Source organism: Chiloscyllium punctatum, chromosome 24 (genome assembly GCF_047496795.1).
Source record: "Chiloscyllium punctatum isolate Juve2018m chromosome 24, sChiPun1.3, whole genome shotgun sequence".
Taxonomy (NCBI): Eukaryota; Metazoa; Chordata; class Chondrichthyes; order Orectolobiformes; family Hemiscylliidae; genus Chiloscyllium; species Chiloscyllium punctatum.
The window spans coordinates 77,166,557-77,194,460 of NC_092762.1; the positions used below are offsets into that span (position 1 = coordinate 77,166,557).

Here is a 27,904-nt window from a genome sequence, read left to right on the forward strand (position 1 = left end):
CCTTTCAGCTTTGCTGCCTGTTGATGAACACAATGCCTTTTCTTTAATTATGTCACTATAAAATATTTTCCAGGTAATAAAAATTAATAAGCATAAAGTGAAATCTCAAAGGGTCGTTCAGCTGTTTTCCCATATTCAGGAAAGTGCCCTGGATTCAAGCACCTTCCTTAGAGTTAAAGATGTGAAGAAATGTCATACTGAACTCAAGACTTTAACTCTGTTTTTCTCTCTCCACAAATGCTGCCAGACTGGCTGAATTGCTGCAGCACCTTCTGTTACTATTAAAGTCGTCTTTTGTTTTGCTTGTAACATAAGCAAGTTTACACAGGCTGTGTTTCATTCGCTGACTTCACAGCACACAGAGACATCGAAAATTGGAGCTGGAGTAGGTCATTTGGCCAATTAAGTCTGCTCCACTGTTTGATATAATCAGGGCTGATCTTGGCCTTAAACACCTCCGGGCAAAAATGAGGACTGTAGATGCTGGAGATCAGAGTCTAGATTAGAGTAGAGTGCTGGAAAAGCACAGCGGGTCAGGCAGCATTTGAGGAGCAGGAAAATCGATGTTTCGGGCAAAAGCTCTTCTGCCCATTCCCCATACCCCCGACTTCCTAAGACCAAAGATCTCTCTATAACAGCTTTAAGTATATTCAATGATGGAGCAGCCACAAATCTCCGGGGGAAAGAATTCCAAGGATTCACAACCTTTTGAGTGAAGTAATTTCTCCCCTTCTTGACACCAAATCATAGAATCCCTACAGTGTAGAAGCAGGCCATTTGGCCCATTTACTACACACTGACCCTCCAAAGAAGTACCCAGACCCACTCCCCTACCCCATAAACCTGTATTTCCCATCGCTTATCAACCTTGACTGCACATCCCTGGACACTATGGGCAATTGAGCATGGCCAGTCTACCTAACCTACACATCTTTGGACTGTGGGAGGAAACCAGAGCATCTAGAGGAAACCCACACAGATGCTTGTGAGAACATGCAAACTCCATACAGACAGTTGCCCGAGACTGGAATCGAACCCAAGTGCTAACCACTGAGGCACTGTGCCCTCTTAATGACCAGCCACATATCCTAAGACTGTGCCTGTGTTTTAGTTTCCCCAGCCAAAGGGAACAACCTGTCTGTGTCTATCCCATCAACTTTCATCAGACTGTTCAATGACTCATTGAGATAGACTCTCACTCTTCCAGATTCCAGAAAATACAGACCCAACTTTCTCAGCCACTGGACAACCCAAGCAGCTTACAACTAATTTATTGCATTTTCACTGTACCACCTTCAATGCAAGTATACCCTTCCATTAAGGAGGAAGTGAGGACAGCAGATGCTGGAGACCAGAGTTGAAAAGTGTGGTGCTGGAAAAGCGCAGCAGGCCAGGCAGCATCCGAGGACCAGGAGAATCGACATTTCGGGCATCCACCTGGACACCCCGTGCTGGCCTCTTACCCGCCCTCGTTCTCTTCATATCCAACTGCTGCTGCGACATTGACCACCTCAACCTGTCCACCCCTCTTACCCACTCCAACCTTTCACCCTCACAACATGCAGCCCTCCACTCCAACCCCAACCTCACCATCAAACCGGCAGACAAGGGAGGCGCAGTGGTAGTTTGGCGCACTGATCTTTACACTGCTGAGGCTAAACGCCAGCTCACGGACACCTCCTCCTACTGCCCCCTTGACCATGACCCCACCTCCCACCACCAAACCATCATCTCCCAGACCATCCATAACCACATCACCGCAGGGGATCTCCCATCCACTGCCTCCAACCTCATAGTCCCACAACCCCGCACCGCCCGTTTCTACCTCCTGCCGACAATCCACAAACCCGACTGCCCCAGCCGACCCATTGTCTCAGCCTGCTCCTGTCCCCCCCGAACTCATCTCTGCATACCTCGACACGGTCCTGTCCCCCTTAGTCCAAGAACTCCCCACCTCCGTTTGGGACACCACCCACGCCCTCCATCTCCTCCATGATTTTCGCTTCCCCGGCCCCCAACGCCTTATCTTCACCATGGACATCCAGTCCCTGTACACCTCCATCCCCCATCATGAAGGACTCAAAGTCCTCTGCTTCTTCCTTTCCCACCGTACCAACCAGTACCCTTCCACTGACACCCTCCTTCGATTGACTGAACTGGCCCTCACTCTTAACAATTTCTCTTTCCAATCCTCCCACTTCCTCCAAACCAAAGGAGTAGCCATGGACGCCTGCATGGGCCCTAGCTATGCCTGCCTCTTCATCGGATATGTGGAACAGTCCATCTTCCGCAGCTGACTGGCACCATGCCCCACCTTTTCCTCCGCTACATTGATGACTATATCGGCACTACCTCGTGCTCCCATGAGGAGCTTGAACAGTTCATCCACTTTACTAACACCTTCCACCCCTGACCTCCAATTTACCTGGACTGTCTCGGACTCCTCCCTCCCCTTCCGAGACCTCTCTATTTCTATCTCGGGCGACCGACTCAACACAGACATTTACTATAAACCGACTGACTCCCACGGCTACCTAGATTACACCTCCTCCCACCCTGCCCCCTGTAAAAATGCCATCCCATATTCCCAATTCCTTCGCCTCCGCTGCATCTGCTCCCAGGAGGACCAATTCCACTACCAAACAACCCAGGTGGCCTCCTTCTTCAAAGACCGCAATTTTCCCTCCGATGTGATCGACGATGCTCTCCACCGCATCTCCTCCACTTCCCGCACCTCTGCTCTTGAACCCCACCCCTCCAATCGCCACCAGGACAGAACCTCACAGGTCCTCCCCTTCCACCCCACCAACCTCCGGATACATCGTATCATCCTCCATCATTTCCGCCACCTCCAGACGGACCCCACCACCAGGGATATATTTCCCTCCCCACCCCTATCTGCGTTCCGGAGAGACCATTCCCTCCACGACTCCCTCGTCAGGTCCGCACCCCCTACCAACCCAACCTCCACTTCCGGCACCTTTCCCTGCAACCACAAGAAGTGCAAAACCTGCGCCCACACCTCCCCCCTCACCTCCCTCCAAGGCCCCAATGGATCCTTCCATATACATCACAAATTCACCTGCACCTCCACACACATCATTTACTGCATCCACTGCACCCGATGTGGTCTCCTCTACATTGGGGAGACAGGCTGCCTACTTGCGGAACGTTTCAGGGAACACCTCTGGGACACCCGCACCAACCAACCCAACCGCCCCGTGGCTGAACACTTTAACTCCCCCTCCCACTCCGCCAAGGACTTGCAGGTCCTTGGCCTCCTCCATCACCAGACCATGGCAACACAACGTCTGGAGGAAGAGCGCCTCATCTTCCGCCGAGGAACCCTCCAACCACACGGGATGAATGTAGATTTCTCCAGCTTCCTCATTTCCCCTCCCCCCACCTTATCTCAGTCCCAACCCCCGGATTCAGCACTGCCCTCTTGACCTGCAATCTTCTTCCCGACCTCTCCGCCCCCACCCCCTCTCCGGCCTATCACCCTCACCCTCACCTCCTTCCACCTATCGTAATCCCAGTGCCCCTCCCCCAAATTCACCACCACCACCTTTTATCTCAGCCCGCTTGGCATACCAGCCTCAGTCCTGAAGAAGGGCTTATGCCCGAAACGTCGATTTTCCTGCTCCTCGGATGCTGCCTGGCCTGCTGCGCTTTTCCAGCAACACATTTTTCTATCCTTCCATTAAACAGAGAGGCTAAAAGTGCATGCAGTACTCCCAAAGCCCTGAACAACGCTGGCAAGATATCTTCGTTCCTGTACACCAGTCCCCTTGCATTAAAGACCAACGTGCCCTTCGCCTTCCTAATTGCTCACTGAATTCTGCAAATTATATTCCTGCAAAGCCTGCACAACCATGTCCAAGTTTCACTTTTAAGTTTCTCATCTTTTAAAATGTATTTGGCTTTTCTACTTTACTGACCAAAGTGAATATATCTACATCCTTGTCAAAAGCTGTTTATCTATGTTGTCAGTGTGTCATCTGCAACTTAACATCCACACAGACCCACATCACAGCTTTTATTAAACAGTATGATGTTGGAAATGTGTTTTAAAACACCTGGAAATGGAGCTCTATGCTTGTATTTTTCTATTTGCAAGAGGAAACTGAATGCTTTCTTACCATAGTGTCATAGAGATGTACAACAGAGAAACAGACCCTTCAGTCCAACTCATCCATGCTGACCAGATATTCTAAATTAACCTAGTCTCATTTGCCAGCACATGGCCCATATTCCTCTGAACCCATCCTATTCATATACCTATCCAGATGCCTTTTAAATGTTGTAATCATACCAGCCTCCACCACTTCCTCTGGCAGCTCATTCCATACACGTACCACCCACTGCATGAAAAAGTAGCCCTTTAGATCCCTTTTAGGTCTTTCCTCTCTCACCTTAAACCTATGCCCTCTAGTTTTCCCCTACCCTGGGGAAAAGATCATGTCTATTTATGCTATCCATACCCCTCTTGGTTTTGTAAACCTCTATAAGGTCACCCCCCTCAGCCTCCAAAGCCCCAGGAAAAACAGCCCCAGCCTATTCAACCTCTCCCTATAGCTCAAACACTCCAACCCCAGCAACACCCTTGTAAATCTTTTCTGTACCCTTTCAAGTTTAAGAACGTCTTTCCTACCAGTGGGAGACCAGAATTGAAAGCTGCATTCTAAAAGTGGCCTAACCACCGACTACTATAGTCAATGCACGGACCAATAAAGGCAAGTGTGCCAAACTCCTTCTTCACCATCCTGTCTATCTGTGACTCCACCTTCAAGGAGCTATGAACCTGCACCACGAGATCTCTTCATTCAGCAACACTCCCCGGGTCCCAGGATGAATGATAAATAGAAATTCAAACTCTATAAAGACACAATGGAATAGTCACAGAGAAATGTGAAAAGCATTGCTACAGAATTCTCTTCCCTGAGAGATGATTTGGAGATGCCGGTGTTGGACTGGGGTGTACAAAGTTAAAAATCACACAACACCAGGTTATAGTCCAACAGGTTTAATTGGAAGCACACTAGCTTTCAGAGCGACGCTCCGACAATCATCTGATGAAGGAGCATCGCTCTGAAAGCTAGTGTGCTTCCAATTAAACCTGTTGGACTATAACCTGGTGTTGTGTGATTTTTAACTTTGAACTTCCCTGAGAGGTATGGGAATGTGGAAAATAAAACATTAGAGCTGAGGCAGGAGTATATTTACATTTAAGGTTGTACCATGAGTTATGGACAGAAAACTAATAGCATACGGGAATAGATTGAGGTGAGGTTGTGTTGCATGCCTAACAAGGTGTTGGCCCCCAAGAGGTGGAAAGTTACTTTTGGCTTGTTAAAAACCGAAAGAACTGTGGACTCTGTAAATCAGAAACAAAAACCGAAACTGCTGGAAGAGCTCTGCAGGTCTGGCAGCACCTGTGGAGAGAAAGCAGGGTTAACGTTAACCATCAGTTCTGAGGAAGGGTCACTGGACCTGAAATATTAACCCTAATTTCTCTTCACAGATGCTGCCAATCCTGCTGAGCTTTTCCAGGATGTTCTGTTTTTGTTCCTGTTGGCAAGTAGTTCCAAGCTGAGCTGTCAGCCTGGCCCACAATAATGCCATGATCTCCTGCCTTCCCATTCCAGGGTTACAGCCCCACATCAACCCATCAGTAATTACTCACATTTAATTTGCCTTCTAGCTCTGGTGATAAATTGCTCCAGTACACCATCATGTAGTGGTCTCATCCCTAGAGAAATAGCACAGGCTATTGCTCAACAGGATGTGCGTTCAAATCCTGTTATGACAGCTGGCAGAATTTAAATTGCATTAATGAAGCTGGAATATGCAAACTATTTACATTTAGGATAAACGCCGTTCTGGTTCATTAATACTCCTTTACAGATGATAATCAGCCATCTTTACCTGGTCTGGCTAATATGTAATGGCCTTAAATGGACTGGAATGTCAATCAGTTCAACAGTAATTAGGGATGGGCAGATTTATTTTACTCAAGATTAGAGTGGTGGTGGAAAAGTACAGTAGGTCAGGCAGCATCTGAGAATCCTGATGAAGGGCTTTTGCCCGAAACATCGATTCTCCTGCTCCTCAGATGTTGCCTGACCTGCTGTGCTTTTCTAGCATCACTCTCATCTTTACTCCAATCTCCAGCATCTGCAGTCCTCACTTTTGCCTAGTTGATTTTAACCTTACTGCAAATGCTCTTGCAAGGTTGCCTACCTTGAAGAAGTTCTCCTCTTCTCTTTACAAAGGGTTCCTGATGATGGGCTTTTGCCAGAAACGTTGATTTCCCTGCTCCTTGGATGCTGCCTGACCTGCTGTGCTTTTCCAGCACCACTCTAATCTTGACTCTGATCTCCACCATCTACAGTCTTCTGATATATTTTACTGCTGATATTTCAAACTAATGCATTAATATTAAGCTTTTCTTTTGCAAATAATCCTCAGTAAAAAAAATTCCATTGCAGATGTTCTTTGCACAGTGCATCAACACAAGAGTTACAAGAATTCACATGAACGATAGCAGGGATGTCAAAATTAATTTTTGGAATTAAAGCTGTGTGTTTTCAAAGGCAATAGCTACATCTAGTGTTAGAAAGCGGCACTGCAGGAAAGATGTGTTTGCATACAGTAGGACCTCTTTTGTAAGGTCAGGCAATATTTTAAATCTGCATAATACAAAATAATGTTGATACTGCATAGGCCTGAAATATTAACCTTAGCTTTCTCTCCCAGAAGTGCTGCCAAGTGCTTCCAGTTTTTTTTCCATTTTTGTTCAGTCAACTTTATGATGACAAAGGCTACCAGGGAGAGGTCTAAACTGTATTTGCGTGGCACCCTGTAGCTGTCCCTTACTACCAGCAGGGTTTAGGATGAGACTGGAAAGATTTGAAAGGGACCTGAGGGGCAAATTTTTCATGCAGAAGGTGGTACGTGTATGGAATGAGTTGCCAGAGGAAGTGTGGAAGCTGGTACAATTACAACATTTAGAAGGCATCTGGATAGGAAGGGTTTGGAGGGATATGGGCCAAGTGCTGGCAAATGGGACTAGATTAATTTAGAAAGGTTTAAATCCAGTCAGCAATGATTACCTCCAAAATATTACCTCAAGGATGCTGTTACCATCCAAAATTGGACAGAGAGACACAGAGTGAAGTGGAACAATGTCAGGCGCCTTCTGATATTTTTAGATTTAGATTAGATTACTTACAGTGTGGAAACAGGCCCTTCGGCCCAATAAGTCCACACCGCCCCGCCGAAGCGTAACCCACCCATACCCCTACATCTACATTTACCCCTTACCTAACACTATGGGCAATTTAGCATGGCCAATTCACCTGGCCTGCACATCTTTGGACTGTGGGAGGAAACCGGAGCACCCGGAGGAAACCCACGCAGACACAGGGAGAATGTGCAAACTCCACACATCAGTCACCTGAGGCGGGAATTGAACCCGGGTCTCAGGCGCTGTGAGGCAGCAGTGCTAACCACTGTACCACCGTGCCGCCCACTTGTTCACGTGTCAATCAAAGTCAGAAACACCAGCAATTGTCATCCATGAGGGTCCACCTGAAGACCCTATGGATAACAGTCTGTTGGTTCCGAAGGGCAGTTTGAATACCTTGCTTGCATCTCCCTGATTCCACCCTGGCTCACTTCAGATGTATGTATGGCCTGTTCTGAAATAATCATTATAAACCCTACATTATGCTCAAGTGTGACACAAGCTGGCCTCTCAGTCTACGTCCTTGTTCCTTTCTGTCTTTCACTCACTGCCCACGCTTTGATCTTCTCCAAGTTCCCACCTAACTTTATTTAATTTAACTCTTTAGCTCCCCACTTTACCCAATGAACCCCAAACCCTCACCAAACTTGGTTCACACTGAGCCCATATCATGATAGTGGTGCTGACCTTCTCCTCTCTTGCAGCAGCCCTTGCCTTCTGGGCCTCACAGTCTCACAACCTTTTACGTTAAGATACCCTCCTTCACAATTATTATCCCCTTTGTATCCCAGCATTCTGCCTCCAATCCTCACAATTGACTTGCCTACCAACAAGGTGGCCTCTGACAGTCCCATGTAACCTCTCGTAGACAGACCTCAGGACTAACTGCAGCTCATCTCACAGACTGACCTGGGATAAGGCCATAAGAAAGGGGAACAGGGGTAGGCCATTTGGCCCCCTCCAGCCAGCTGCACTATTCAATAGGGTCATGGCTGACCCAACATTCCTCACATTCACTTTCCCCTTGATTCCTGAACTGATTTAGAATCAATCTCAGCAGGGTCATACACAATGACCCTGCTCCCACTGCTCTCTGTGACAAGGAGTTCCAAAGATTCATCACCCCCGAAAGAAGAAATTCTTCCTCATCTCAGTCTTAAATTGGCATGCCCTTTATTCTGAGACTATGCCCTCTGGTCCTAGACTTTCCCATGAGGAGAAACATCCTCTCAGCTTTTACTCTACCAAGCACCTTAAGAATCCTGTATGTTTCAGTGAGGGCACCTCTCACTCTTCTAAATTTCAGTGAGTCAAGTCCCAACCTATTTAGCCTTTGCTCATAAGACAACCCCTCCACACCAGGGTTCATATCAGTGAACGTTCTCTGAATTGCTTCTAATGAAATAATATCTTTCCTTAAATAAGGGGACCAAAACTGCACACAATACCAAGGCCCTGTATAATTGCAGCAAGACATCCTTACTCCGATACTCAAATCCTCTCGCTATGAATGACAGCATGCCATTAACGTCCCTCGCCGCCTGCTGCATCTACATGCCAACCTTCAGTGACTGTTCCACCATGACACTCAGGTCTCATTGCACCTTACCTTTTCCTAAACTGCTACCATTTGGATAATAATCTGCCTTCTTGTTTTTGCAACCAAAGTGAAGGGTTCAGAAAAGATTTACAAGTATGTTGCCAGGGTTGGAGGGTCTGAGCTAATGTGACAGGCTGAATAAGCTAGAGCTGTTTTCCCTGGAGTGTTGGAGGCTGAGGGGGGTGACCTTACGGAGGTTTATAAAATCATGAGGGGCATGGATAGACAAAGTCTTTTTCCTGGAGGGAGGGTCCAAAGCTAGAGGGCATAGGTTTAGGATGAGACGGGAAAGATTTGAAAGGGACCTGAGGGGCAAATTTTTCATGCAGAAGGTGGTACGTGTATGGAATGAGTTGCCAGAGGAAGTGGTGGAAGCTGGTACAATTACAACATTTAGAAGGCATCTGGATAGGAAGGGTTTGGAGGGATATGGGCCAAGTGCTGGCAAATGGGACTAGATTAATTTAGGATATCGGTCAGTGTGGACGAGTTGGACTGAAGGGTCTGTTTCCATGCTGTACATCTTTATGGCTCAATGTGATGTGAAACGGTTGCTGTGAATAAAGTAGTCTGACAGTAACATTGCAATGAAAGGCTTCAATGAGCTTCAAAGTGCAGTGTTGAAATCTGAGCTGCATTATGTGTGAGTCGGAGATGTGCTCTGATGACATGATGAGGCTGGTTCTTGGACAATGTCAACCTTTGCAGAGAAAGCATGAAGATGGTCACTATCCAAGGAGCATACGCTGAGAAATTGAGGGACATTGGCTGAGTTGGACTGCCACAGACAATGTCAGTAAGCATAGCCGCCAAGTCACTGCTCTGACTTTCATGTCGGGAATTGTCATTATCTAATTTCTCTCACTGCCTGGAGAGATAGCAAGCTGCACTGAACTGAGGCAAGGTTAGGTATTAATGAGAAGTTACTGCATACTAATAGGCCCCTTGTCACTTATTAGTGAAATTCTCATCTAGCTGTTAAAATTTTACACCCAAGGTCAGACTTTGTGTTCTTCAACATCAAGAATCACATATTTTAGATCCTGCTGTATTCTCTGAACTGACTCACCATTGCCCATCTTGGTCAGTGCCTGAGGAAATTCCACTGATTGGTGGAATCTTACATAATGGGTTAAATGGCCAAATCCTGCTCCATCCTAAACTATTTTAGAATCAACTTTTTCAACCGTGTTGGGACAGAACTGGTATAGATCGGGCTTGAACCCAGAGTATCCAGCCTAAGAAGTAACGGCATCATCACTGCATTACCGTAGTTTCTCCTGTATACTATGTAATTCAATGTTAAAGACAGATCACAATGTAAAAAGCCATGATGTGGAGGAGCCAGCATTGGACTGGGGTGGATAAAGTTAAAAATCACACAACACCAGATTGTAATCCAACAGGTTTATTTGGAGGCACTAGCTTTTGGAGCGCAGCTTCTTCAACAGTGATTGTGAAGCAGGACCATAAGGCACAGAACTTATAGCAAAAGATTACAGTGATACAATGATACATTGAACAAACCTGAACAGACTAGGTTTGTTCAATGTATCATTGTAGCACTGTAATCTTTTGCTATAAATTCTGTGTCATGTGGTCCTGCTCTACAGTTACCTGATGAAAAAGCAGCATTTTGAAAACTAGTGCCTCCAAATAAACATGTTGGACTATAACTTCGTGTTGTGTGATTGTTTAACAATGTAAAAAGCATCTGTCCCACTAGATGGCAGCAAAGCAGCAACTTCACCACCTGATTTCCTGGTACAGCCCAACAACATTCGTTGTTTAATATTTAATTTACTTGCATTGTGACATTTCCATGTAGCAATCAAATTTCTTCCTATAATGTTACAAATCCAGCTCATGAGGTACAACATTTCAGGATAAATCCCCAGGACCTGATCAGGTGTACCCTAGAACTCTGTGAAAATCTAGGGAACTGATTGTTGGGCCTCTTATTGAGATATTTGTATCATTGATAGTCACCAGTGAAGTGCTGGAAGACTGGAGGTTGGCTAACGTGGTGCCACTGTTTAAGTAAGGTGGTAAGGACAAGCCAGGGAACTATAGGCTAGTGAGCCTGATGACGGTGGTGGGCAAGTTGTTGGAGGGAATTCTGAGGGACAGGAGGTACATGTATTTGGAAAGGCAAGGACTGATTAGGGATAGTCAACATGGCTTTAAGTGTGGGAAATCATGTCTCACAAACTTGGGAGAGTTTTTTGAAGAAGTTACAAAGAGGATTGATGTATTTATGTAGCACCTTGTATGGCCACAGGACACCTCAGCCACACTTTTGAAATGAAAACACAAAATTTCTGGAGCAACTCAGTTGTTCTGGCAGCATCCATGGAGAGAGAGAGAGAGAGAAAGAGAGAGAGAGAGAGAGAGAGTTAACATTTCAGGTTCAGTGACCCTTTTTCAGAACTGGAAAACACATTTGAAGTTTAGTTATTGTTGTCATATAGGAAATACAGTAGCTAGTTTGCACACAATAAAGGGATAAATATTGGTCACGACACATCAGATCAGAAACATCTTCATTGTAAAACTCAATCTTGTTTTCAAATCTTTTCATGGAATTTCCCTTCCCTAACCCTGTCATAAAAACCTCCAAAATACCTGTGTTTTGCTAATTCTGGACTTTTTACATCCCCAATTTTAATATCTCCAGTATAATAAAACAAAGAACTGCGATGCTGGAAATCTGAAATGAAAGCAGAAATTGCTGGAGAAACTCAACAGTTCTGACAGGAACTGTGGAGAGAAAGCAAAGTTAACATTTCAAGTTCAATTTGAATTCAATAAAAATCCAGGATGAAGAGTCTAATGATGACCATGAAACAATTGCCAACTGTCGGAAAACCCATCTCATTCACTAGGAATGGACTTTACGAAAGGAAACCTGCCATGCTTGCCCGGTCTGACCTACATGTGAAATATATGGCTGACTCTCAGCTGATCCCTGGGCAATTAGAGATGGGCAATAAATACTGGCCTGGTTATCGATGTCCATGTGCCGTGAATGAATAAGAAAAAAAAGTCCAGTGACCGTTCTTCAGAACTGATATAGCTAGGAAAAGGTATTTATACTGAAGATACGGGGTGAAGGAAGGGGTGGGGCATGGGGAGTGAGTCGATAGGTAGAGATGGAATCCAGAGAAAGAGAACAATGGGTGGACAGATAAAAGGGATGGATGATTGTCAGCCCAGGAGAAAGAAGAGCCGCTAATGGGGACCATACGAAGGTGAAAATGGGTTGGCTGTGCTGAAACCAGCCAGTGTCATGATAGTGCCTGGACTCTGGGGGTAGGTCAAGGACAAAGACAGAGGATTTCAGATGAAGCTCCATCAGGTTCCGTTCTAATGATGCTGTGTTCCACAGGAGCGCCTCAGAGTCGTCCAGTTGTTCCCTGTCATCGTGGTTTTCAGGACCCTTAGTTATATCCAACCCATTTCCCTCACTTCTGCTCTCACCCCTCCCACATTACCAATAGGGTATGCTCACCGCCGCCCCCCCCCCCCCAACAATCCTCAATTTCCACCCCACCAGCATCCACATCTAAAAGATCATAAGCCTCCAGTGGATGCCACCACCAGACTCATATTCCTCTCAGCTGCCTTGTCAGCATTTTGCAGGATCCCCATTCCCTCTGGGACACCCTGGTCCATTCCTCCTCAATTCCCAACACCGCCCCAAACCCCCTTCCCATGCAACCGCTGCAGGTGAAACATCAGTCCATTTACCTCCTCCCTCCTGACTATCCAAGGTCCGAACACACATTCCAGGTGAAGCAGTGACTTACCTACACTTCACTCAATCTAGTCTACTGTGTTCACTGCTCACCATGTGGTCTGCTCTACACCGGGGAGATAAAACACTGAGTGGGCGACCACTTTACAGGTCACCTACGCTGTGTCTCTGAGCTTCCTATTGCCTGCCACTTCAACAAACCACCCTGTTCCCTGGCCAACATCTCTGTCTCTGGCTTGCTGTAGTGCTATAGTGAAGCTCAGCCCAAACTGGAACAACAGCATCTCATTTTATACTTGGGGACCCTGCAGCCTTCAGGACTCAACATTGAGTTCAATAAGTTCAGGGCCTGAATCCCATCTCTGTCTATCTGCTCACTCCTTCCCCAGCCCATCTTCAGCATAACGACCACCTTTTCCTTAGCAATATCAGTTCTGAAGAAGGGTCACTTGACTCAAAACTTTGCTTTCTCTTCAGACCGTCTGAGCTTTTCCTTCTGTTTTTGTTTTAATTGTTACATCCTAAGCCTTCAGTTGCCCAGACCTTAAACTCTGGGATTCTCTTCTATAAAACCCTCCATTTCGCTTCCTCCCTTCCTTTCTTCAAGCCACACCTTAAAACCCCATCTCTTTCAACATGCTTTTGAGCATCTAACCAATTCTGAGGTGTCTATATTTCAAGGTGTTCCAGTGGTTAGAGATTTAAAAAATGCAGATGCTGGAATCCAAAGTAGACAGGCAGGAGGCTGGAAGAACACAGCAAGCCAGGCAGCATTAGGAGGTGGAGAAGTTAATGTTTTGGGTTGTTTTATTATGTGACAAATGTAAATGTAGACTGTAGGTGTGAGGACAGCTGAAAACATAGCCTTGTTCTTTCTTCAAAATAGCATCAAGTTCATCTTTTACACTGACCTGCAAGGGCAGAGAAAGCCTTGATTTAACTTCTCATCAGAAAGATAAGGTCACCCACAGTGCAGTACTCCATTGGTGCAACCTTGCAATGTTCTTTGAGATGTTTGTGCTCAAGTTTCAGGAGGGGCATTAAAACCCACAAATTTCAGACACATGCTGCTACCTGTCGTACAATGTCCTGGTGTTTGAGGGTTGGTTAGCTTTGATGGCTGGTTTGCAATACAGAGTAAGACTGACACCATGGGTTTGATTTTTCCACCAGCTGAGGTTACCATGAAGGGCTCTCCTTCTCTATCTTCACCTGAGGGTGTGGTGACCCTCACATTAAACCACCAGCAGTCACATCACTCACACTCACACTCACACTCACACGAGAAAAGACCATGGCAACTCCCTTTTATTCTGCTTTGATGCTCCACACTGCCACCATTTGGTCTGGAGGTGCTAAATGGAATCCAATTTGTTGCTCACCACATGCATGTTGCAGTGGCTGGATATAAATGGCTTGTGGTTGGGGAAGAGACTGAACTCCGTCTATACTTCTTGCTGCCTTGAGAAGACAGTCAACGTAATCAAAGACTGCTTCCACTCCGGTTATAATCTCTTCCACCCTCTTCCATTGGGCCAGAGATACAAAAGTTTAAACACACGTATCAACAGAATCAATAACAGCTTCTTCCCCTCTGTTATTAGACTTCTAAATGGGCCTCTCAAATTTTAAATATAATGTGATCTCACTCTTTGTGCACCTTCTCTGCAACCATAACATTGTATTCCTAGCTCTGTTCTATTGGATTAGACTAGATTCCCTACAGTGTGGAAACAGGCCCTTCGGCCCAACTAGTCCACACAGACCCTCCGAAGAGTAACCCACCCAGATCCATTCCCCTAACTAATGGGCAACTTAGCATGACCAATTCACCCAGCCTGCACATCTTTGGACTGTGAGAGGAAACCCAGGGAGACACGGGGAGAATGTGCAAACTCTACACAGTCACCCGAGGCTGGAATCAAACTCGGATCCCTGGGTATTACCCTAATGTATTTTGTAAATTATAATCTGCCTGTACTGCTCACAAAACAAAACTTTTTCACTGTACCCAGATACATGTGGCAATAATATTAAATAATAAATCCTCATTCCTGTGAGTGTCTAAGATATTCTGTAGTAGTCTGTAGTGGAGGAGGGACCACAAATGACTCTCAGCAGAAGAGGTTCTTGTTTTTCAAAACACTTGATTATAGTTGTTGCAATCATCATTACTGACATGAGTTTTATATTCCCAGTGTTAAATCCACCATTTGCCTGGGAGGGATTTAAACCAGAGCATTTTTTTTATTCATTCATGGGATGAGGCTGTCACTGACTAAGTAAAAACAAGGACTGCAGATGCTGGAAACCAGAGTCTAGATTAGAGTGATGCTGGAAAAGCACAGCAGGTCAGGCAGCATCCGAGGAGCAGGAAAATGGACGTTTCGGGCAAAAGCCCTTCATCAGAAATCATTTGCCCGAAACATCGATTTTTCTGCTCCTCGGATGCTGCCTGACCTGCTGTGCTTTTCCAGCACCTCTCTAATCTAGACCCTGTCACTGACTAGGCCAGCATTTATTGCCCATCCTTAATTATTTAGAGTCAACCACATTGCTGTTGGTCTGGAGTCACATGTAGGCCAGACCAGGTGAGGATGGCAGATTTCCATCCCTCAAAGCCATTAGGGAGCCAGATGGGTTTTTCCAACAATCGACGATGGTTTCATGGTCACTATTAGACTCTTTAATCCAAATTATCTTTTAAATTGAGTTCAATCTGCCATGGCAGGATTTGAACTTGGGTCCCCAGAACATTACCTGGGTCTCTGGATTAATAAGTTCTAGCAATAATATCACTAGGCCATGGCCTCCCTGAACTAATCCATTGCTCCTTCATCACCATTTCCCATTGTTGCTGTCCATGACAAAAAACTGCTGCTACGTACTGTATTTAAGTGGTGAAGCTATGATGAATGCTTTCCATTTCCTGAAATATTAGCAAGTTACTGAGGTAAAGACAGCAAGTAAAGCACATCTTGCTGTTTTTGTAACATGCTAAGAACTGTCAAGTCTCCCACAGGAATAATCATTAACAAGAGCAGGAACAACTTGCCTTTGAGCTTCACACCTCACACATTAGAATAATTCAGAGGACTTTAGAAGATGATGTTGGGGTTGGGAATCAGGAGGGATTAAATTGAGGAGCAGAAGGCAGTATGAAGGAGGTAGGTTCTCAAGAGGCATTTGAAGGAATGCAGTGACATGGTTGGGCAGGGACAGAGCAGTTAAGCATGAACAAGAGACATCGGGAGCAGTGTGTGAACACAGATGGGACGTGGAGCAATGTGAGACAGCAGTGTATGAGCAATGAAGGCATGTGGGCAAAGAAGCAACCATCTGCTTGTAGCAGAATGATCTGTTTCACTCTCTGTGAGAAGATTGCTGACCTTCTGGGTTTTAATCAGGGCAGATAAATGAAAACCAGGCATCAAAAGCTCCAGCATTTTCTTCGGCTTTTCGGTTCTCATAAGGTGAGGTGTGGAGGGTTCACTTGTCTGCCCATTGTAACATCAGCAAAGTGCCATTGATACTCAGGGTAAACAGCATAAACTCCCTGCAAAGCAAAAGGTGGAAGGAACTTGCATTAATAAGTGGTTTTTCTCAGGACATCCCGTAGTATTTGGCACACAGCAACATACTTTGAAGTATTGTACTTGCTGGTGTAATGCAGGAGGAATGAATGTTTACACAGCAAGCTCCCACAAACATTAAAGTGGTTAGGAAGAACATTGGAACAAGAGTAGGCTAATCTGTCCATTGAGCCTACCCGTCATTCAACACGATTAAGTCTGATCAAGCACTTCAATATCTTTGGCCCACCCCATCCCCATAACCTCATATACTACTCATAATCAGAAATCTATCAATATATCTACCTTAAACGTACTCAAAGACTGAGCTTCCTCAAACCTCTGCAGAAGACAATTCCAACAGTTCACAATGCTCTGAGTAAAGTGACTACATTGTTTGAAGGATTAATATTGACCAGAACGGAAGATAATGAGTTTAATACCTCCAGCACCGAGGGTTGAACATATAACTATAAAGTAGGCCGTTATTTCCCGAAGATACTGAGGGAGATCCATGAAATTCAGAGGTGCCTCTGTCTACTTTGGCCAATACCCAAAAAAAAAACAGTTGGAGGAATGAGGGGTGGGGGGGGAGGGGGGGGGGGGGGGGTGATGAGGGCATGGGAGAGGACTATGGCCCTCCTTCCTGGGGTTGACTATGAGATAACACTCCATGCCGACATAAACATAAGCCATGTCAATTCAAAATGTTTCATCTTATGCAAAGCTTTTTAAGAGATATTAGAAGATTCTGTATAAATGCAAAACAAAAACTTTTCAAATGATGGAGATTTGAAGTAGAAGTGGGAAACAGGCTTTGTCAGCTTGTGTCAAAGGAGAAAAGACATATTTTTGATATGAAACCTGCACCAGAATTGTAACATTAACTAGTGCTTTTCTCTCAGATTATTGGTTGACCCACTCAGAATTTACCACAATTTCTAAAAAGAGAAGGAGGCCATTCAGCCCCTGATGCCTCTTCTAGCTCATAGCTAGATACCTGTATCTCAACTCATTTCTCTCACATTGCTTCTGTAGTAAGATGAGTTCTATACTCTTGTAAATTAACATGAAAAGGCTTTGTTAAACATAACTGTATGTCAGGGAAGTTAAAGGAGGTCAACTTCAAGAACCCCATAGACACAGGCTCCAGCACCATGTAATCTGACACCATGGTGACAAAGCTCCTTTTGCATGAGCTCAGTATGTTTTTCTTGCAGCAAAGTTATAATTAACCCTTTACACTACATCTGGCTTCCATAACAACTGTCAACAAGTCTCACTTCTGAAACTTTCAATTAACCCAGCAGCTTCTACATGGTGGAAGTTCTAGATTTCCACCACACTGGTGTAAAAGGGGCTTCTTATCATCAAACCCATATCCCCACAATCACCGTCAATGAGACTCACTTCATTTTAAGGTAATGACCCTCCTCCTGCTCCCCCCCCCCCCCCCCCTTGCTTTAGACTTCAACAGCCAACCCAGTGATTGTAGTTTCTGTTTATCCATCCTATCAAATCCTTCATGCATTTAATCATCAATTCAGATCATGTAGGGGGGCAAATATTAACTGGAGTTCGAGTCTCACGCAAATGTCTGAGATAAAAGTCAGTGAGGATTCTGCATGAAATTAAATAATTTTGAGTCATTTCATTCCAGGCAGACACAGTTCTGCAAAAGCAGCTTAATCATCAAAGATGCAGGATATGATGGATGGTCAAATATTACACTGGGGAGGCTTTTTTTTAAGGGGGGGGGTGTTTGAAACAAGTGATTGGAGGTTATATTATGGAAGCTTTACTCAGTCAGTTGCCATACTACCTTCAACTATAAGAGCTTGACACGTGAAATAAATCCAGTTCACTTGATGAAAGCAAAGACTATGTTCATCCACCCAGAAGTTTTGTGAACTACAGGGACAGTGCAGAATTTCAAAGGGATGTGGACAAGTTGCTGGATAGGTTACTAATAAAGTTCATTGTGGAGAAGAGTGAAGTAATATACTTTGGAAGGAAGAACATGGAGGGACAATATAAACTAAAGAGTACAATTCCAAAGGGGGCGCAGGGGACCTGGGTGTATATATGTAAAAGCCATTAAAGGTGGCAGGACAGGTTGAGAGAGAAGTTAATAAAATATTCCAGCTTTGATTAATAGGAGTATAGAGTATAGTGCATAACTGAACATGTATATAACTAGTTCAGTCTAAGCTGGAGTATTATGATGTGAAGTTCGAGGCCCCACACCATGGGATGGATGTGAACGCATGGAAGAGAGTGCAGAAGATAAATGCAAAGATGGTTCTGGGATGAAAAGCATCATATAAGAGTAAAATAGAGAAGTTAGGACAGTTTGCCTTGGAGAGAAGACTAAGAAGAGATTTCTGATAGAAATTTTCAAAACCATGAGAGGTCTGGTCAGAGTAAACAGTGAGAAAGTATTGCATAGTTGAGAAAGCCATGATGTGGAGATGTTGGTGTTGGACTGGGGTGGAAAAAGTCACAAGTTACACAACACCAGGTTATAATCGAAAAGTATGGCATTGAAAAAGCACAGCAGGTCAGGTAGCATCCAAAGAGCAGGAGAGTCGACGTTTCGGGTATAAGCCTTTCATCAGGAATGTTCTCCTGCTCCTCAGTTGCTGCCTGACCAGGCTGTGCTTTTCCAGTGCCACACATTTTGACTCTGATCTCCAGCATCTGCAGTCCTTACTTTCTCCTAGACACCAGGTTATAGTCCAACAGGTTTGTTTGAAATCCCAAGCTTTCAGGGCGGTGTTCCTTCATTGGGTGAAGTCCCTCCAAAAGCTTGTGATTCCAAATAAAGCTGTTGGACTATAATCTGGTGTCATGTGACTTCTGTACTTGAGAAAGGATTGAGGACAAAAGGGTACATATTTAAGACTATTAGTAAAAGAACTAAAAGTGATATGAGAAATAACTTTTTCAACCCATGAATGGTTAGGGTCTGGAATGCATGTCTGCGAGTATTTTGGAGGTAGGTTCAACTGAGGCATTCAAAAGATGATTATTCTAACAGGAAGACTGTATGAGTCTGGGGAGGAACTAGAAGAATGGCACAGTGTGAATTAGCTCATTGCAGGGAGCTGGCACATGGGCTGAATAACTTCCTTCTGTGCTGTAACAATTCTGTGCGTCATGTGTTAACGTATGCTTGGCTTGTCAGTTTGATCTGAGTGTTGGTGGATTCACAGTTGCAAATACATTAAATCTGTGCACATTCATTTGCATGCAATTAATTAACCGCTGTGTAATTTTATCACCAATGGGTTTCAGTGAGCACCCCAGTTTTAGGAAGAAATTAAGTTCGAGCAATTGCGTAGACTCTCAAATCCATGTTGATATACAATAGACACAGTACAAAAGTCACTGGAAAACTTCCCAGTCTCAATTATGTTTCCAAATGTGGGGCAGACTCTAGTTGGGATTGGTGCTTAATCTTGAAGCACGTTTGAGATCATTCAAATTCCAATCACAGATTGAATGAAGTCTTGTTTTATTCCGGTCATGGGAGCCAAATATAGTCCCTCTGGAATAACTGGGTGTCTCTTTCACACGTAGCAAGTATCTGTGTAGGTATTTTTAATCAAGCTTCTCATAGGTGATATGACATGCCTCTAGACCACAAGGGATTCGAAGCTAGGTCTCCTGTCTCAGGGGTAAGGACACAACCACTACACTGCAAGAGCCCCTTCCAAGCATCAGTGTATGCAAACATGACCCCTTTTACCACTTAATGCTGATTTGTTAATATAGTCAGACTTTAGTCAGGCGTTATCAGTGTCATAGCAAATTCAGGATAGTAGATTTAATTCTAATGGCATTTGCTTATACCCAATGACTGGACAAAAGGGATATTATGACTCTAATGATGGTAACTCAGGTTTGTAACAGAGCTCCAATTGCTTTCTGCAACATCCACTTACACAGGATATCATTTGGTCCCAGATGAGATTAATTATGGGGAATCCTCTGCCTACGTTAATTGGTGCTCCAGATTATCCAAGTGTTTGATGCTTCAAGATTGGACAATTTCTCACACAGTAGGTAGCTTTGTTCTGCTTACTTGGTGCAGTTGCAAGGGGGCCAACTGAAGACTGTTCACATATTATAGACAAATGCTTTTGGTTTAGCTTTTAAGCCGAGCAAAGGACTGTTGCAGGAATTGTAGCCTGGCCAGCTCACTGGGCTGACTCTCCAAAGGCAAAAGACCACCTGGGTAAGTGTATCAGGGGGCTGCGCAATAAATTAATACCTTCAACATGACAGCAAAAATGAAAAGAACTGTGTGGGGAAAGAAAGGAAAGGTGATTCATTCTACCAACCTCTAACTAGTATTTAAGCTTAGTTTACCATTTGTAGCTCCCCCAGCCTAAATTGTGCTGTTATTTGGACAATTAAGTGACATGAGGTTAGTGCAGTAGTCTCATGCAAATGACCAACCATGACCTTGTTAAATGTTGTCCACCTCCTTGAGAGAGCAGGCAGAGGTCCAGTTCAAGATCTCATTCAGAAAGTAGAATAGCCTCAATACTACACTCCGATGTCAATCTTACTGCTGTACTTATTCTCATCAGTAGGGGACTTGAACCTACAACAATCAGAGTCAAAGATAAGAGCACTACCAACCACCAACAGTTAATCGTTCATGATCCTATTGAATAGCAGAGAAAGCTCAAAGAGCCAAATGGCCTCCTCCTGAAGCAATTAGTAATGTTCAAAGGCTAATCAAGGGATCTGTTCTGCTGGTTCAACCAAGGGCAGTTCACTTGGTGCAATGGTAATTTCCCTACTCCTGGACCAGCAGGCCCGGGTTCAAGTCCCACCTGCTCTAGGGGTGTGTAATAACATCTCTGAACAGGTGAATTAGAAAAAAATAGGTTGAATAAAACAAATTAAGGGCAGTTTACACTGCACTCTGAAGGTCATAATGGGAACTTTCCTGGTGTGTACAGATTCACAGCATAACTAGTCACGAAGGCAAAGCCACTAATGAAGTGGTGAAGTTAAGAAGGGGATTGTCAAAAGTTTCTGAAGGATTATGGGAGATACATTGAACAAAGGAAAAAATGATGACTAGAGTTAAGATACAAAACCACCATTTATCAATTATATTATTTTTCAATCCCATAAAACTGTCCTTTTTCACAATTGATATAAACAAACAATTAAATTTCCATTATTTACATGCTGTGAAGGAATAGACAATTTCAAAAATATTAATTTGCTTAATTAAGGTTCAAAACCTATTTTAAAAAAGTGTGGTAATAACATACAATACTACAACCTTTAAGCTTGAATTGTTCTTCAACTACACATTATTGACATGACAGTGACGCTCAATTCCTTATATTTTCAGTAGTGTTTATTGTAAAGAGAGTATTGTTTTGTGTCCCTACTGCAGTATTTACAATAAATACCCGATGTTAAGGCAGATTACCAAATGGGAAAGTCAAGTCTGTAAGTTTTAAGGACTAGTTTAAAGGAGCTGAGATATGTCGAGAGTCAGAGATTTAAGCATGTTTTTGAGTTTAGGATTTGGTACTGTGGCTTATAGAGTCATAGAGATGTACTTCACAGAAACAAACCCTTTGGTCCAACTCATCCATGCCAACCAGATTGGTTGGTTAAAGTGCCTACCTAGCAAACAGAGGCTGTTGGGTTCAAATCCCAGTGTGTATGTGTTTAAGCACAGTGGTAGTGTCCTTACCCCAGGACTGGAAGGCCCAATTTTAAGTCTCACCTGCTCCAGAGCTGTATAATAACATGTTTGAACAGGTTGGTGAGGAAAAAAGAAGGTATGCTGGCAGTGGTAGAGTGATTAGAATGAGAATCTGAAAATGTGCAGGCTAGGTGGATTAGCCATGGGAAATGCAGGGTAGGGGAATGGATCTGAATGGGATGTTCTTTGGAAGGTTCGTGTGGACTCAATGGGTCAAGTGACCTGTCCTCACACTGTAGAAATTCTAATCAGGGCCGATTAGGATGGAATTGGAATATTTATATATCTCCAAGCATTGTAGGGGTGGAAGAGATTACAGAGATGGAGAGGGAATGAAACACAAAGAGATTCAAAAGTTGGGGTAAAAATTTTGAAATTGAGGCATTTGTTAAATTACATCGAACCAGCAATGATCAGCAACACAGGGGTAATGAATGAATGGGACTTTGTGAGCATCAAGACACACGCAGTAAGGTTTTAGATGATCTTTTGTGCTGTTATCCCCCGTCTTCTTTCCAACTGCCTTCTGCATAGAACTCAATTGTTCTGTGCTTGATTACTTGAGTCTGCTTGCTGTCAATGCTCACTGAACTTGATTAGTTGAGACTGAGTGTGAACTCAGGGAAAAGTAAACACAACTGTAAAATGAACGAGAACCCATATCTGAAACATGCAGTAAACATTTTAAAGCTGTGAATAAAGCCTGTTACATGCATGGAAACTTGGACCATCTCTACATACATTTTGACATATAAAATTTACAACATGGTGTCTCCTTACCCAATACAACATTCCTTTCATAATGCGTGTAGACCATGATTACGGCCATACTCCAGATCCTACCTTGCTATTCTGTTGCTTCCCTTAAACTGGATTGGAGTCAGTCCACGTGTCCCAGGGATAAATCTAGTGAACCTTCGCTGGACTACCTCAATACCAGTTTACAAAAGGTCAGTGAAGATAAAGCAAACAGGACCTGGCATGGGAGCAGGCTAAAGCTTACAGATATCATAAGCTCTATCTCAGGATGACAGTTCCTAGGGCATTCGGCCATTTCCTCAAATCCTGATCCTTTCTTTTGTGATTGAAAATCTCCAGCAAAAATGGTTCAAAAACCCCTAACCTCACTAGTTGGAATTGTGATACAGTTGGAGTCACACTGAAATCTGTTTTCTCCTTGAAATTGTTGACTAAAGGTTGGTGAACATCTGGCAAATTCTCCAATCTGTCATCGTTGCTTGGTGTAGAATGTGTGGAATGGTGCACGTGATAGAGTGGTGATCATTTACTATAGGATGGGGGCTTATCTGGATTGGTAATCAATCTCTAATTGCCCTTGAGCTGAGCTGCTTGCTCAATCATTTCAGAGTGCAGTCAACAATCAAACATGCAGAATCCTGGGGAAACTCAGCAGGTCTGGCAGCATCTGTTTGAAGTTCTGAGTCATGTCAGATTCTCTTTCTCTCCCCTGCAGAGTTTCGTTAGCACTCTCTGTTTATTTTGACTTCCAGCATCTGCAGATTGTTTCATTTACTGCAAGAACCAATGGCATTGCTGTGAGTCTGGCATCATGTGTTCACCAGACTGGGTAAGAACGCCATAGTTCCTACCCTAGAGGATAACCTAAGGTAGCTAAGAGGTGAGTTATTCATTCACTTGCATTTTCTATCACTTTTTCAAGTATTTTGAATATTATTTCATAGAATCCCTACAGTGTGGAAGTAGGCCATTCAGCCCATCGAGTCTCACTGGCCCTCTAAAAGCATTCCACTCGGACCTACCCACTGCCCCATCCCTGTATTTGCCCTGGCTAGCACATTTCCCTAGCCTGCACATCCCTGTACAATTTAGCATGGCCAATCCAACCTAACTTGCACATCTTTGGATTGTGGAAGGAAACCAGAGCACCAGAGGAAACCCACGCCAACACAGGGAGAGCATGCAAACTCCACATAGTCACCTAGGGATGGAATCAAACCTGGGGCTGTGAGGCAGCAGGGCTAATGATTGAGCCATTGTGCTGATCACACAGCTATCCAAGCTTGGGGATTTTACAAGGCTTGCTGCATGGGTGGTGTGGTGGAGGGGTAGATACTTACTCATTAACTGAAGAACTGTGAATGCAGCTAAACATTTAAGCAGTGTTCAGGCAACATTCCCATTTTACAATGGCAGTTTCCTTCCCGAAAGGACAATGGTGAACCAGTTAGTTTTTTTCTTGACAATCGATAACGGTTTCATGGTCATCATTAGATTCTTCATTCCAGATTTTTTTGAAGATTGAATTCAGTTGCCACCATCTACCATAGCAGGATTCTAACATGGCTCCCCAGCATATTACTTGGGTCTTTAGATTAGTAGCCTTGTGATATTACTGATAGGTCATTGTCTCCCCCACATGTCAAGTCCCACCTGCTCCTGAGGTGTGTAACAACATTTCTGAACGGGCTGATTAGAAAACATCTATCCTGAGGAATTCCTGAAGCAATGGCCTGGGACTACGATGATTTACATCCAAATGCCACATCCTTTACGTTTGCAGTCAGTACAGGGTTCTCATCTGATCCCCATTGACTTGGGCTCTTTAGCACAATACTAAAAATGTCAAGGACAGTCATGTCACTCTATACCCTTTAGTTTTAGTGTATCCCTCCAAACGATGGCACCTCCAACAGTGCAGCACTCATGAGTACTGCGATGTAATCAGGCTGGATCACATCATCAAGAGCCAGGGGCGACATCGAAAGACACAACTTTCTGGTTATGAAGTCAAAGTGCCAACAAGGAGCCAGGGCTGATCTTTTGCATGCAAATTGGGCCCCACAAGAGAATTAACAATGATTATGCAACAGTTAACTTTGCAAAGTCATCAGCATGGAAATGAAACAAACAGCTAACTTGCTGAGGTAATTGTTGGATGGAATTAATTCTCCAAAGGGTTAAGTGTTTCTGTGTAGTACGTGTGTGGCAGAGTGTAGACACGCAGGGGTATACTTAAGGAGACCACAGTCTGATTGTACATCCTCTGAAAGTTGTAATCAGGGTGAACAATCATATACTGTCCTCACTTCTAGGTTTCTGAAGGAACTTGAGGTCTCTGCAAAGGGATTGGTTCCTGGCGATTGACTGCTTAATGTCTTTGTGCGAGAGAGAAAAATGCAACAAGAAACAAAACCTGCTGCTGATTGGTGAGCTCGGTCTGGATGCAATTGGACGTGAGCCGGTGAGGGGGTTGGGTTGTAACTGTAGACGCCGTTATACTCCAGCCTGTAATCACATTTTCTTGCTCCCAGCAAGTACTGTGTGTCACTGTTAACCTCACTTTCAACAAGCTGATAGAGTCTTATTGAAGGCTTGTGGCAGTCGTTTTCCAGTCAGTAAGTAGGTCTCAATTCTCATCATACTAGTTAAAGCTATTTAATCAGTAGTTGTTCAATCCACTTGTTAAACAGGCCTGTGTACTTTTTCAGAGCTGGGCACCAAGTGAAAGCTTCATAGTAAAGTGCAAAACAATTGAACACATCTTTCAGAGAATATTAAGTTTCATGCACAAAAAGAAACTGTGCAGAGCATTGTAATATGTAATTAGAAGTGTAATATTCATTCATGTAACACAACTATGCTGCAAGAAGATGTGTTGGATATTTTACATTGTTTACAGTGAGGTCTTGTATTGATAAACTGAACTGTGTCTGTTTGGCTCATTCTGTAAAACTCCTGTCCCCAAGTCAGAAGGTTATGGATTTGAGTCCTACGTCTGTGCACATAATCCAGGCTAGTTTTCCAGTGCGGTGCTGAGGGAGCGCTGCCTCATTGAAGGCACCAACCTGCAGATGAGACATTAAAACCTTTGCTTCTCCTGCCTGTACCCTCATGGTTCAGTGGAGCTTAGTTTGGAGGAGGCACTTCTCCTGAGTTCCTTAGCCAACATTCCTCCTTCAGCCAACACAATTGAACCAAATAGATTAACTAATCGTTTAGTGCAATATTAATAGTGGAATATTACTGGTGTTGAACTTGCCAGCCTATTTAAGAAGTCACTGCACCACCATGGCTCAGTAGTTAGCACTGCTGCCTCACAGCACTAAGGACCTGGATTCGATTCCATCCTCTGGTGACTGCCTGAGTGAGTTTTCTCTGGGTGCTCTGGTTTCCTCCCACAGTCCAAAGATGTACGGGCTATGTGGATTCGTCGTGCTAAATTGCCCATAATGTCCAAGGATATGTAGGTTAGGTGAATTATCCATGGAAAATGCAGAGTGATAGGGTAGGGGTGAGTCTGGTTGGGATGCTGTTCAGAGGGCCAGTGTACACTTGATGGGCTGAATAGCCTGTTTCCACACTGTACAGATTCTATGATTCTAACAACAAGTAATTCAGTGTGATCTATTTTAAAGTGAAAAGAGTTTTATCCAACATGGCAATGAATTGGAAACTTTCTTTAACAAGAGCCAAAGTTAACATTAGAGGCAAAAGCAGAAATCCTTGCATTTACATAGCACCTTTCACAACCACCAGACATTCAAGGGTGTTTTAAAGCTGATGAGGGACTTTTGAAATGGAGCTGGAATGTGGAAATCTGTTGTAACAGGAAATCTGGCAGCCAATTTACACACGGTGAGTTCCCACAGACACCAATGTGTGCATGAGCACATAATCTTGATGGAGGAGTAAACAATGGCCAGAGAATCAGGGATACTCCTCATCAAAACTGTACCTTCAACTATTTTACCTCCACCTAAGGGAATAGGCAGTGTCTTGCTTACATTGAATTGAATTTATTGTCACATATACCAAGGCTTCATCTTGCAAACAATACAGACAGATCACAGAGTTAAGTAGCATAGAAACGTAAATAATAGGTAAACAGCGGCAAAAATAAAAACACCAGAACAGGTGAATGTTCAGAGTTTGAGAGTCCATTCAGTATTCTAACAACATTAGGGTAGAAACTGTTACGAAACCGGCTGGTGTATGTGTGCGTTCAGGCTTCTGTACCTTCCCCCTGATGGTAGAGGTTGTAGCAAAACATTGCCAGGGTGGGGTAGATCTTTGAGAATGCTGCAGCCTTTCCTTGACAGCGGGCCTGGTAGGTGGATTCTATAGATGGGAGGTTGGCCTTTGTGATTGTCCAGGCCCAGTTCACCACTCTCTGTAACCGTCTCCGATCTTGAATGGTACAGTTGCCACACCAGGTAGTGATACACCCAGACAGAATGCTCTCGATGGCGCATCTATAAAAGTTGGCAAGAGTATTTGCCGTCATGTCAGATTTCTTAGCTACCTGAGGAAAAAGAGACGTTGCTGGACCTTTGTAACCAGTTCATCCACGTGAAAAGTCCAAAGAAGCTTTTGGGAATGACCACTCCCAGGAGCTTGACACTCTCCACTTGTTCTACCTCTGTGCTGTTACTGTGTAGGGAGGCATGAGTTACATCCTGCTGAAAGTCAATAATGAGTTCCTTGGTTTGCTGGCATTGAGAGCTAGGTTGTTCTCAGTGCACCATTTTTCAAGGTCTTCCACCTCCCGATTGTAGTCTGCTTCAACTCCATCTGAGATTCAGCAAACTATGGTGGGGTCATCAGTGAACTTGTAAATGGCATTAGTCTGGTATTTGGTGATGCAGTCATGGGTATACAGTGAGTACAGCAGGAGGCTGAGTGCGCACCCTTGGGGGCTCCAGTGTTGAGTGTTAGTGATGATGAAATATTGTCCCCAATCTTCACTGATTGTGGCCTGTGTGTCAGGAAACTTGAGGATCCAGTTGCAGAGAGTGGGGCTTAGTTCAAGATCACTAAGTTTAATAATGTCTCATCAGAAAGAGGCCCCTCTGTGGAGATGTACCCCCTCAGTCCTGTACCAGAGTGTCAGCCTTGACGTCTGCGCTTAAACCTCTGAAGTGCGACATGCACTCTGAGAGGAGAAATTGATCCAATGAACAATCCAAAAGGTACGATTTGTTAATTGTATCTAATTTTTTAC

General features: G+C 44.1%; 1 protein-coding gene across 5 annotated transcripts in view; it reads left to right on the forward strand.

Annotated features, from left to right (window-relative positions):
* Window positions 1-27,904, forward strand: part of LOC140494714 (uncharacterized) — a 130,939-nt gene that overhangs the window by 38,544 nt on the left and 64,491 nt on the right. The window contains exon 1 of one of the 5 annotated variants that reach the window (XM_072594232.1): window positions 24,979-25,109. The exons of 1 other annotated variant lie outside the window; for it this stretch is intronic. The gene's annotated coding sequence lies outside the window, so the exon portion shown is untranslated. 3 more of the 5 variants (XM_072594233.1, XM_072594229.1, XM_072594230.1) reach the window with 3 other exon arrangements.